General features: G+C 36.8%; 1 protein-coding gene across 19 annotated transcripts in view; it reads right to left on the reverse strand.

Annotated features, from left to right (window-relative positions):
- The window catches only part of CACNA2D1 (calcium voltage-gated channel auxiliary subunit alpha2delta 1), a 496,237-nt gene that overhangs the window by 274,295 nt on the left and 209,117 nt on the right, over positions 1–12,825 (reverse strand). The window lies entirely within an intron of this gene.

The raw sequence follows: 12,825 nt of genomic DNA on the forward strand, positions 1-12,825 counted from the left end.
ATAGCCATTGCAGATAATGCTGGAAAATCTTTTGTGAAACTACAATAAAACTCGAGAAACAAAAGTTTCTTTCTTTCTTTTTTCTTTTTTTTTTTTTTTTTTTGGAGATGGAATCTCACTCTGTCACCCAGGCTGCAGTGCAGTGGCAAGATCTTGGCTCACTGCAACCTCCACCTCACAGGTTAAAGCGATTCTCATGCCTCAGCCTCCCGAGTAGCTGGGACTATAGGCGCGTGTCACCATGCCCGGCTATTTGTATTTTTAGTAGAGACAGGGTTTCACCATGTTGGCCAGACTGGTCTCAAACTCCTGACCTCGCATGATCTGCCCACCTTGGGTTCCCAAAGTGCTGAGATTACAGGCGTGAGGCACTGTGCCCAGCCCAGAAAAGTTTCTTAAAGTTTTTAAGGTTTTGTGCAATGTGGAATCTTAAATCCGATCAATAAACTTTTTCATTCTTTGTTACATTAAAGCACAGTGGTCTATCTTACACATGGAGTGTATATTCTACACACATGCATGATTTGTACTCTGCCGATCCACTGAAAGGGTTTTGGGGACTCCTCAATGTCCTTGGACCACACTTTTGCAAACTGTGTTGCAGTGTTTTAATAGAGAAAAATTTTTAAACACTCTTGCATTATACACATATCAAATAAATATGATGACTCAGGACTGAATATTACAGATAAGACTCCCTCCAAACACATTTTCTACAGTAGATTCTCTAATTCCTATTGAGCTATGACCTGGCTTTACATTTCCAACCTCAGCCGGGGGCGGTGTCTCAGGCCTGTAATACTGGCACTTAAAGAGACCGAGATGGGTGGATCACTTGAGGTCAGGAATTTGAGACCAGCCTGGCCAACATGGTGAAATCCCGTCTCTATTAAAAATACAAAAAAATAGCTGGCGTGATGGCAGGTGCCTATAATCCCAGCTACTCAGAGGCTGAGGCAGGAGAATCGCTTGAACCAGGGAGATGGAGGTTGCAGTGAGCCAAGATCCCACTACTGCACTCCAGCCTGGGCAACAGAGTGAGACTCCATCTCAAAGAAGAAAAAAAAAAAATTTCCACCCTCAGGGTGAAGCAACTTCACCCTGTTGTTAACCTGTTTTTAAATCAGTTCACTGTTACAAAAAAAAAAAAAAAAAAAAAAATCACTACGAATTCAGATAGCATATTAAAATGATTTCAAGATAAGTAATAAAATATTTTCTATAATATTTCTTTTTGGGTAAATAATGATGATTTTGACATGAAGAAAAAAACTCAGTCTGAAAACTGAGCAGTTTTTGTGACTAGTCTATCCGCTTAAATAAAAATGAAAAGAAAAAAAGACCTTCCTTTTAATCTATATAATACCAAAGGTTTTTACCAGTTTGTAAGAAACACTAGCCCTAATTAAAAGTAGGTCACATTCTTTTAGGTGACAGCAGAATATTGTTAAAAGAAAAAAATAAGCAAAATGGGGTTTCTGCAGGAGGCAAAGAGAATACATCTGTTGCTCACAGAATCCAAATAAACAGCCCAAACATGCTGTTAAAAGTGAAGACAGTAGAAAGTGGAAGCCCCAAGAAGAGTTACTACTGTATGGCAGGGATTTAGATGATGTTCAGCCAGAAATGAGACTTCTGAGAAGGAATTTCTAGGATAAAATGCCCAGAAGCTGATCTGATCCACAGTCAGTTGAGACCGGGGCAGCCAGAAAGAACTATACAAGACTATAACCATATTACATACTTACCTGTAACTGCAGTCATATGGTTTTCCATACTCTATGCTATTAGAATACAAGGAGACTCAGGACAAACAAAACTAGCTTGTCCTGTTTCTAGCTTGAGCCACAGGAAAGTCTTCTTAAGACCAAGAGTATTGGGAGCAAATGAATGAAGGTTGTTCTACTCCATGGATCAAATGAACTTCCTAATTGTAACAGAAGAGGTAAACTATCACGAATGCTTTCTCCTCTTCGAAGACTTCCCTGCCATCCTCAAGACACATAACTGCCTACTGCTTTTGACTTTCTAATACAACACTTTTTTTTTCCTTTAACATGGGCTATTATAATTTATTATAAAGCTGAGCTCTTGAGGGCAGGAATCTTTTCTTTTCTTATTCATTTTTTTATCCCAAGCATGTAATATAGTACCTACCACATACTAGGTACTAAATAATTATAATAATTGTTTCTTGAATGAATGAATATCCAAATAAAATCAAAATTAGTTTTTTTTTCAGAATATTATATCTTTAGCTTTATTTTTTCTTTCTTTTTTGTTTGTTTGTTTGTTTGTTTGTTTGAGATGTAGTTTCACTCTATTGCCCAGGCTGGAGTGCAGTGGCATGATCTTGGCTCACCGCAACTCTGCCTCCTGGGTTCAAGGGATTCTCCTCCCTCAGTAACTGGGATTACAGGCACATGTCACCACACCCAGCTAATTTTTTTGTATTTTTAGTAGAGACAGGGTTTCAACATGTTGGCCAGGCTGGTCTCGAACTCCTGACCTCAAGTGATTCACCCACCTTAGCCTCCCAAAGTGCTGGGATTATAGGCCTGAGCCACCGCGCTCAGCCAGTACTTTGCTTCTAATGTTTTATCTTAAAATGCTAAATTACTTTAATCTTGTTCTAAAAGAAGTTTTGTACTTTCAATGCATTGCATTCCAAAACATAAAACCTCCAAAACGTGCTATACAATTTTCCATTCTTCTCAATCTGCCAGTCTTAAAATTTGTTTCCCCAAGGTATCCACTAGGGTTGAAATTAATCATACTATATATTATTTTAAAAGTCTTAAGTTTACTTATCCTAGCAAAGCGATTGACATACAGGTAATTTTCTTTTCTCTTTTACTTTTGGCTGTAGAAAGCAGGAAAGACAGAGAGCATCAGGGCATCCTTGCACTTTAGATGCAATGACATTCGGTAAATCATACCTCAAAATGGTAATAATACATCCTGTTTCAGGCTGCTGTACGGATTACAGTAAATTCATGTCAGGCATCTGGCTCATGTTCAGAATACTATCAGGCCTTTTGTGTTGTTTTTTAGATTTCCTGGCTAGTCCAAGACAGCATCATGTCTCACTTAAACCGCTGCAATAGCTTCTAATTGGCCTTCCTGATTTCACACTTGTCACCCCAGTCTCCACACAGTAGCCATAATGATGCTTCTGAAAATGTAAATCAGATATGCCACGCTCCTGCTTAACCCCATCCAATGGCTTCCCTTGGTCCTGCCTGTTAGGGCTGACATGAAGACTCCACCCCACTCCAATTTCATCTCCTGACGTGACATTCCTACTACTACATCACCAGCCTCCTTGTGGTGCCTTAAACATGCCAGGCACGATCCAGCTTGGGCCCTTCCTACATCTAAAGATCCCTTGCCTGGAACGTGCTTCCCTTCACTTCCATTACTCTAGGCCTCTGCTCACATATTTCTTTATCCTCTCAGCCTCATTCCAGTCACTATGTTTTATTCACTACTATTTGCCCAAGATCGACAGCAGTGCCTGATACACTGTGAGCCTTCAAAAATATTTGCTGAATAAATAAATAAATATATTATTGATAATAATTCCTTAAAATCCTAGTTAGCATGCAGGAGAACTGTAAAATCATGGGAAAACATTTTTCTTTATCAGAAACTTAAAAATAAGAATAGCTAATATTTGGCCGGGCGCAGTGGCTAACGCCTGTAATCCCAATCTGTAATCTAAAATGGATGTCAATAACCCATTTAATTGAATATCAAATGCACTTTGGGAGGCCGAGGCGGGCGGATCACGAGGTCAAGGGAACAAGACCATCCTGGCCAACACGGTGAAACTTCGTCTCTACTAAAAATACAAAAATTAGCTGGGCGTGGTGGCACACGCCTGTAATCCCAGCTACTCAGGAGGCTGAGACAGGATAATTGCTTGAACCCAGGAGGCAGGGGTTGCAGTGAGCCAAGATCGCACCACTGCACTCCAGCCTGGCAACACAGCGAGACTCCGACTCGAAAAAAAAAGAAAAAAGAAATAAGACAGAACCTATTTCTCAGTCAGCCCACGCTTGATAGCTCATAATGGTCTGAGGAGATGTAGCTCCCTGTCTTAACAGAAACTGTGTGAACTGCTCCTGTTCATCAATCATGTAGTGGCTGTTTACTCGTCCCCAGGCCACATGTCTCTCCACATAGCATCTGGGTCTTCCCCTCAGCAAAGCCAAAATGTGCGATGACAGATGAAATTTCTGCTTTTATTTGGATGTGAAATTCAAACCTAAGTTGGAATGCCCCACTGTTGGAAAACAAACTTAAATCATTCATGAGGCATAAATTTTATGTCTAGTTTATCCAATTGACCAAAAAAATACATCAACTATTTAATGATCATGACATAAAGGTAACACTTGGAATTATATAAACAATCATTCTCTTTCTCTCTCAACTTTTTCTAAGGGTTTTCCCATTTACACATTATTTTTTGTCCAAGTGATCTTACTACTTTGTTGAGAAAAAGGGTCAAATGTAGAAAATAAACTAAAATGACAGAAATATTAGGAAAATTAAGAAACAATAAGAATTATGAACAGAAGTGTTTAACAAAGAAAACATTGTACAGGCTTTGCCAATTATGAAATTAAATCACTCTGGATGCAGCAAGGAAATAAAGAGAGAAATTGATACAGTAGAAATTAAGAACTAGGTTGATTGCCCTGACAAAGGTAGCTGAATAACTTTAATTCTCTGTACTTCAAAAGACTTATTATAAAATTAATCTCACCACGTAGATTATCCTTCCAACTCAAGTTCATTGAATTGTGGTGTTAAATCTGAAATTCTACCTACTACCTACCAGAATAGGATTCAAGAATTCCAACAATCTCTGGAAAAAATATGCAAAATTTTGGGCAGACATTTAATATTCATTTTACTGGGAAAAGTTGCACATCTTATATGAATTTTTCAAGGCAATCTATGACCCAATACAAATTTAGAAAAAGCCTGTTCAATACAATCGGCATGAATCATTGATATTTATATATTTTACACATACAAGTTTATATGGAAGACAAGTTTTGTAAGACATAAGACCAAGACTTTTCTTTTTGGGATGAAGCCATCCTACTACCTAGAGGAATGTCTATCCATCCTCTACTAGATGGCAGTCTTAAAGTTGCTGGTTTCAGTAATTTTTTGAAGGAAGAGAGGTATTGCTTCTGATCCCTATTCTCTTTTAAAATAACAGAATTTCTAAAATGGATGTCAGTAACCCATTTAATTGAATATCAATGCATATTAATCATGTTTTTCAATGCAAATGAAAAACTTTATTAGGACTAAGGCCTGTAGAGAAACTAAAAGCTAAAAGGATAATACTCATCTATTCATTACTCAAAATAAAACCAATTCCAAAATGTAAAGTCCATGTTAGGAAACCTAACATAATTGTATTTTAAGTATTTTTTTTGAAATGTATCAAATAGGAAATCATTTAAAACAAATGTCCTAGGTAGTTGTCAAGTTTGCTTATTAAGTTGTCAGCCCTTCTTGGACCTCTTTTGCAAAGCACAGGTGAATAACCATCTTATTTATGGCAAAGTAACTGTCGTAAACCAAAGACTCATTGACTTTCATTGATTCACAAAAGTACTAACAGCTTAAAATGTACCCCCAACATCACCACGGTCACCTCTGCTGCTCTATAGCCACCATTTATTGAGGGCTGACTCAACTCTGCTGGGCATTTCACATCTGTTTTCTCATTTGTCCTCACAGCAACCCTTGAAGAAAAATATTGAACTGGAGCTGCATTTTAGATGAGGTAAGCAATTATGACATAGACCTCCTTCCTGGGATGAACACTTTTCCTATTACCCATCCCTTCTAGAGAAAGGGGAGGACTGATTTAACCTTTTAGACAGGTGTGCAGGGTCTGAGATATTTTGCCATTCTGCTAACATACTGGCTCTTCAGAGGGATCGATTAAAAAGCAATTGAGCCACAGAACCATTGGTGTCGGCCTCCTGAGTACAGAAGAGGAGGGAGCTCATTCAATCATGCATTATATTAGAAATTAGAACTGATCCATAGATGAAAAAGCAATTAATATCCTATAGGAAGAAGAAATAAATACTATGAGATCAGAAGAGATTGATCCTATAATATTAGACCTAGAAAGTATCTTAGCGACTGTTTTTCTTGCATCCTTCAATTAAAGGCTACATTTTATATTTCTGTACTTTATTATCTACTAGATATTTTCAACATTTCCTTCTAAAAGAAGAATCAGGTGAATCAGGCACTGTGCCCAGTTTAACTTGTACTATAAAAGCTGGGGTAGAAGGCCTTCCCTTTGCCTTATATAAAATACAGAAAAATATTAGAATTCCTATTTGCACAAGGACAAACAATGATTTTATATTACCTTGGCACTTATTACTTATCCAAAGTCATGTTAGTAATTTAAAATATGTTTTAAAATCTTGGATACAGATTAGTACAACTGAAAGGTGTTATTACAGAGATCAATATAGAGCCTAGAATATATAAAGTTGAAAAAAAAACAATAAAACAATAAAATGGTATCCATTCCCCACTATGTGAGTGAGTTCAAATTTATCCATTCTCAATGAGTTCAGGAATTTCAGTCTGAAAGAACAAGTCTTCAAGGTTGGGAAGACTTGAAAACAAATCTGCTGAAACTATTACTATGGTCTCAAATGATTCACAGAGAGCAGAAAAGAGGCTTTAAGAGCCGAGATACACAAGTGCAACTGATCTGAAAGAAATAGAAAATAAATTGTATAATGACAAAGTTGACAACTTGGTAATGATTTTGGTCAAGGCTCTACACTTTGGGCCCTGAGAAGATAAAACAGAGTCATGTATCAGATTAGTGATTAGTTTAGCAAGCTATTAAAATTTCTTCCAACTCTGAAAATATGGACTTATCAATAATAGTGACTAGTTTGGATTCTCTGGATAAACATGTCCCTAGAATGTAGAAGGGAAATTCCTTGGACTAACCTAGCTTAATAATTGCTTGATAGCAGTACAGCCGAGTAGTTAAGAGAGTTACTCTAGACTTGATTAAACTGACTTCTGCTCTGCTACTTATTCCAGGTTCATAAACCATTGTTTGCAATCTTAAAGCCAGAGATTTTGCAATTTGGATGTTTTTTAACTTTAGAAAAAACTACAGTGAATAGTCTATATATTTTATTAACATTCCCAGTATCCAATACTCAAACACATTATTTCTACAGTGACTATTCATACTAAGTATAATAAATAAAGGCTTTATATATCCTCACCTCAATTTAGGTCAGATTGTTTGCCTCTAAAATAGCTCAAGTCTGTGGAGGGTAGAATTCTAAAATGAACCCCAGGTGTACATGTACCCCCGGCTGTACATGTCCTTTATAACAATCCCCTACCCTAGAGTGTGCGTGGGGCCAGTGAATATGATGGACATCATTCATGTTACATTATATGGCAAAGGCAAAGGGATTTTTGCAGATGTAATTAAGGTCCCTAATCAGTTGATATTGAGTTAATAAAAAAGGAGATTATCTCAGGTGGACCTGTGCTAATCTTATGAATGCTTTAAATGAGGATCTAGTAGTCAGAGACTATAAGGAAAATAGGCTTTCTCCTATTGACTTTACAGAAGCAAGCCACCATGAGTTTTACAGCTGCCAAAAAGTAAATTTTGCCAACAACCCATAAACTTGGAAGAGGATCCCAAACCTCAAATAAGGTGATAATAGGCTGCCTGGTGAGACCTTGAGCTGAAGATCCTGTCAGGTCATACCCAATTCCTGACCTATGGAAACAGTGAGGTAATAAATGGTCATTGCTTTAAGCTGACAAGCTTGTGGTACTTGGTTATACATCATGGAAATGCATGGTAATTCAATCCAAGGTTAGATCACCTTTTGTTAACAATTAGTTACAAAAACATTTTAGTTCTTAGAGATTTCTGAATTTTGAAATTGTGAATAAGGAATTGTATGCCTGTGATTGTATGACTTCATAAAGTATTTAATTGCTATGAGCTTTAGTTTTCTTATCTTTGAAAGAGAGGCAGTAACAACACCTACCTCACAGGGTGGTGGTGAGAACTTAATAAAATAGTGTATATAAGATACTTGATATAAAACATGAAACCACCATCCCACTGCAAACGTTTTATTATTATTATTATTTTCTACCCTTTGCTCTAAACCAGTGATCTCAACACTATAGCTACATGTTAAAATCACCAGGACAGCTTTAAGAAATAGCAGTGCCTGTGCCCCACTCCATATCAATCATACTGGGATCTCTGGTTGCAAGACCAGTACCAATGCAGTTTTAAAAGCTCCTAAGATCACTCTAATGTTCTCTAAGACCCTAAGATGACTCTAATGTTAGCTTGAGAATGACTATTCCATATATGTCACAGAAAATCTTGGCTTTTTAAAAAATTTGGTAGCATTTAATGGGTTTTCTGAATAACACCATCAAGAAAGGGAATATTCAATTTTTAAACAAGCTTTGCCCTCCACTTTACATAATGAATTCTTTCCATTATATATCCCCATTAGATTAGTCTAGTAGATATGGGTTTACTAGGTAGCTTCTTATAGTGTAACTCCTTTTGGAGAACTGACAAATCACAGGCCTGGCTCCCAAAACAAAAGACACCAAACCTTGTATCCCAAGTGCACCAAACGCAAGGCCCTTTCAGAGCACCTCACTTTCCTTGTTCCCTGCATAATGCTCCACTTGATTTCTACTCTAATGAGACTGAAGATAGAATGCACACTGGTCAAACTATAAATAGCAGTAGAACTCTGACCCACAATCTATGAAGCAACCAACCTAGAAAGACAATTTACACAGAATAGTCAGAGCTTGATCACAGACTGCCAACTCCCAATTTTATTATTTCTTATTTTTTTGGTCTCTGCTTCCAACTCAGAACCAACCAGAAAATCTAATTGCTCCTCAAACTAATCACATACCTAGTTCACCTCCTAGGTGAACTAGTTCATGTTCTCATGCCAACAATCCCAATCAGAGCACACCTAGAGCCTTCTTTCTCTGCCTTTCCCACACTTCTGGTTTACTTTTTTATTTTATTTTATTTTATTTTATTTTATTTTATTTTATTTTATTTTAATATTGACAGGGTCTCACTTTGTTACCCAGGCTGCTTTCAAATTCCGGGCTCAAGTATTCCTCCCTTCTTGCCCTCCCAAAGTGCTGGGATTACAGGCATGAGCCACCATGACCAGCCTCCTGCTTTACTTTGAGTCTCTACCAAATGTATGTGATGATGGCTGCTATGGAAAGCTTTGAATAAACTGCTCTAATTTGTATGGTTTTATTTATAATTGCCACAAAAATGTAGGTGAAGGAGGAACATGTTCTTATAAGCACAGCTCCAATTCCTGTTACACATTTTTGTCTATTCATGTAATTTAACTGTGAATGTTTAAACTTTGTGTTGGAGTATAATATCCAGAAAAGTGCACATTAAGTATAAAACTTGGTGAATTTTCACGAACTGAAACACCTGTGTAATTAGCACCAGGTGAAGGAACAGGTTGTAACTAGAGTCCCTCCTTTGTGCTCCCTACCAGGCACCACAGCCTCCCTAAAACAGGTGACCACTATGCTGACTTCTAACATCACAGAGTAGATTGGCCTGCTCTATATTTAATTGAAATGGAATCAGAGAATAGTATCCACATTTGGTGTCTAGTTTCTTTCATTCAATGTTATATTTCAGTTTTGTCCTTACTTTTGTATGTTTTCCTTGCAATGTGACACTCCAGTGTAATGAATGCTTCACAATTTATATTGGGTTGTTTCTAGTTTGGAGCTATGAAAAATTGTGATGCAGTGAACATTCTAGTACATGTCTTTTGCCAATCTGCACATTTCTGCTGGAAATGTATCTAAGACTGCATATGTTTCACTTTGATAAATATAAAAATTATTCTTTAATTTAAAAAAAAGCGCAAGAATCATGTATTGGTCCTCAACTAAAACTGAAGAAGGAATTTGGTAGCCAAATGGGTGCAACCTGAATCCTGTATTTTCTTTCATGGTAATGCTGTTTTAAAAGATTGCATTAAAAATGTTTATCCTACAAAAAACCAACATTGCAGATATTATGCCATTTTCATTTCTTCTAGAAATACACAGACTATCTTATGTAAAAGGTAATTTACATCTACTGGAAATATATATATCTCTGAGAATACCAGTATAAGAAAAGCATCCTTGGCTTTCTTTTTGTGTAATATAAAAAGAGAAAGAAGCTTGGATTTTAGGAAGGCTTGAACTAAGCATGACAAACTTCTCCCTTATATAAGCTGCTTGAGGCAGGGGCCAAGTCAGATTCATCTTTATAGTCTCACATCTGTACCTCTGATACATGAAGGGTTTGGCTCAATGTTTGTGGAATAAATGAATCCTCAAAAAGCCATGTCAGCAAATGTTCCTCTTGAAATGTTCTTTTAATGAGCTGGTACGACACTTGATAAAATTCATTAAATCACACTTCCTCGCCCTTCCTTTTGTTGCTTGTGCTTCAGAGCTCAGCACTGGGAACCTGCCCTCAAGTCCTCCCCTTCCAGGGGAGGCTGGAAAGGGCTTGAACCAAAAGAGAAAAGAAAGCAAATGTTTACATTTACCTGCTCTGGGAACACAGACTGCTCACCTCAGCATTCAAATAAGTGCCCTCCAACCCCAAGGTGGGATGGAGAGAGATCCTGTTGTATTATGAATGTTGCTACTATAAGGCGTAAGAAGAAGCAATAGGAAACACAGTTGGGCCACTGAATCTGGCAGCTTCCAGAGGCCTCAGAACATTCACATTTGCAGCTGCATTAACTGTGCTTGTTTAGTAGCTGACATTCACCATTCACATTTTCAAAGAGCTATTTAGATCGAATTTCAAAGGTATGTTTTGAGGGGACCAAACACATAGCACCATGGTAAGCTACCTCAATTTTGTAGATTTTTCATAAATTGCCATTAAAAAAAATCACATTGTACAGTAAGTAGAAATCAGCCTCAGAGGAAAAATGTACTAGATCAGATTTTTTAAAAAACTGCCCTTACATTTATTATGCACTTTCCCTCTTCACCTCACCCATCCCATATGGAAAGAACAAAATCATAAAAACATTAAAGAAATAGTATCACCCCAAATTCCACCGCTGTAGCCCGATAAATATTTACATTTTTTCCTAATTCTTGTAAAGTCTTTGTTCAAATGCACAATTAGAAAAATAATGGTAATCATGATATTACAATTGATCTGAAGTCATGTTATGTCATAGACATTTTACATTTTACTCTTCCCCAAGGAACACTGACCATATTATAACCAAGTCTTCATAATATTAGTTTTTAAATTATGTAATACCCTACCCACAATAAACTGTCATTCTATTTTATTACTCTGTGACATTTTGACCACAGAAAGATTTTTACTATTCCATCTTTGTGGCTTTTTAGTATTTTTCCTACTTTTAAAATTATTTTCTGAGAATAAATACTCAGCAATAGGAATACGAGCCAAAGAGTATGTGTATATTTATTGTTTTTAAAACAAATTTACTTTCCAAAATAATTTTTGCCAGTTTTACAAATTTAAATAGTCAGAATACTAAAATGTGAAGAAATAGCACCCCAAATTAGGAAACCATTCTAATTTGGCTTATACCCATCACATTGCTAACCACCATCTATAAAGATTTGTCTGGATAATGCTTTCGTTAAATGACGCATATTTTAAAGTAACAAATGTTCGCCTTTTTGTACTGCTGGCAAGTCAGAAAAATCATCCATTTTCAACAGTAGATTGAGGTAAGATTTCCATAGAGAAAAAGAGTAAAAGGCTAATCTTAGTTGAAAATAGATCATATGCCATAGTTTGTACTATGGGCTTTCTCAGTGTCATCTAATTTAATGCTGCGAAGTAAATAATAATTGCCCCTGTTTTTACAAATTGAGATTCTAATATTAAGACTTGGTTGGCCAGGTGTGGTGGCTCACGCCTGTAATCCAAGCACTTTGGGAGGCCGAGGTGGGCAGATCACGAGGTCAGGAGATGGAGACCATCCTGGCTAACACTGTGAAACCCCGTCTCTACTAAAAATACAAAAATTAGCCGGGCATGGTGGCAGGTGCCTGTAGTCCCATCTACTCCGGAGGCTGAGGCAGGAGAATCGCTTGAATCCGGGAGGCAGAGGTTGCAGTGAGCTGAGACCGCGCCATTGCACTCCAGCCTGGGCAACAGAGCGAGATGTCTCCAAAAAAAAAAAAAAGACTTGCTTGAGGTCACATAGATTTAGGGTAAAACACAGATCAGGTTGTTTCTACTAAAATATTCTAAATACATAAAAAATTAATAAACGAATTACACAGATACTTCAGGATTGCCTTCAAGCAGACGTGTCCAAACGTTGAAAATCAGCTAGCAAATTTCTTATAACGGGGAAGTAATTAACTGATTATTTGGGAGATACTGTACTTTTTCTGACTTTGGGTTAATTATAAAGAAGAATCACTTCGTAAAACTTATTTCAGGTGAAAGAACTAATTATAAAGTATTATATAGTGATGGCTACATAAAACTATATTTCAAACACTATTTTATTCTTGACATATTACTATTTTCACAACATGAACATTTCTACAATGTTCCACCAGTGTTCACAAATATTATTTTCCTCTTTTTTGTCAGTTTTCTGCTGAAAAACAGTATACATACAGAAAAGTGTATAAATTTTAACAAGGTAAACATATTCATATGATGCATTCACATCA

This window comes from Pan troglodytes, chromosome 6 (genome assembly GCF_028858775.2).
Source record: "Pan troglodytes isolate AG18354 chromosome 6, NHGRI_mPanTro3-v2.0_pri, whole genome shotgun sequence".
Lineage (NCBI taxonomy): Eukaryota > Metazoa > Chordata > Mammalia > Primates > Hominidae > Pan > Pan troglodytes.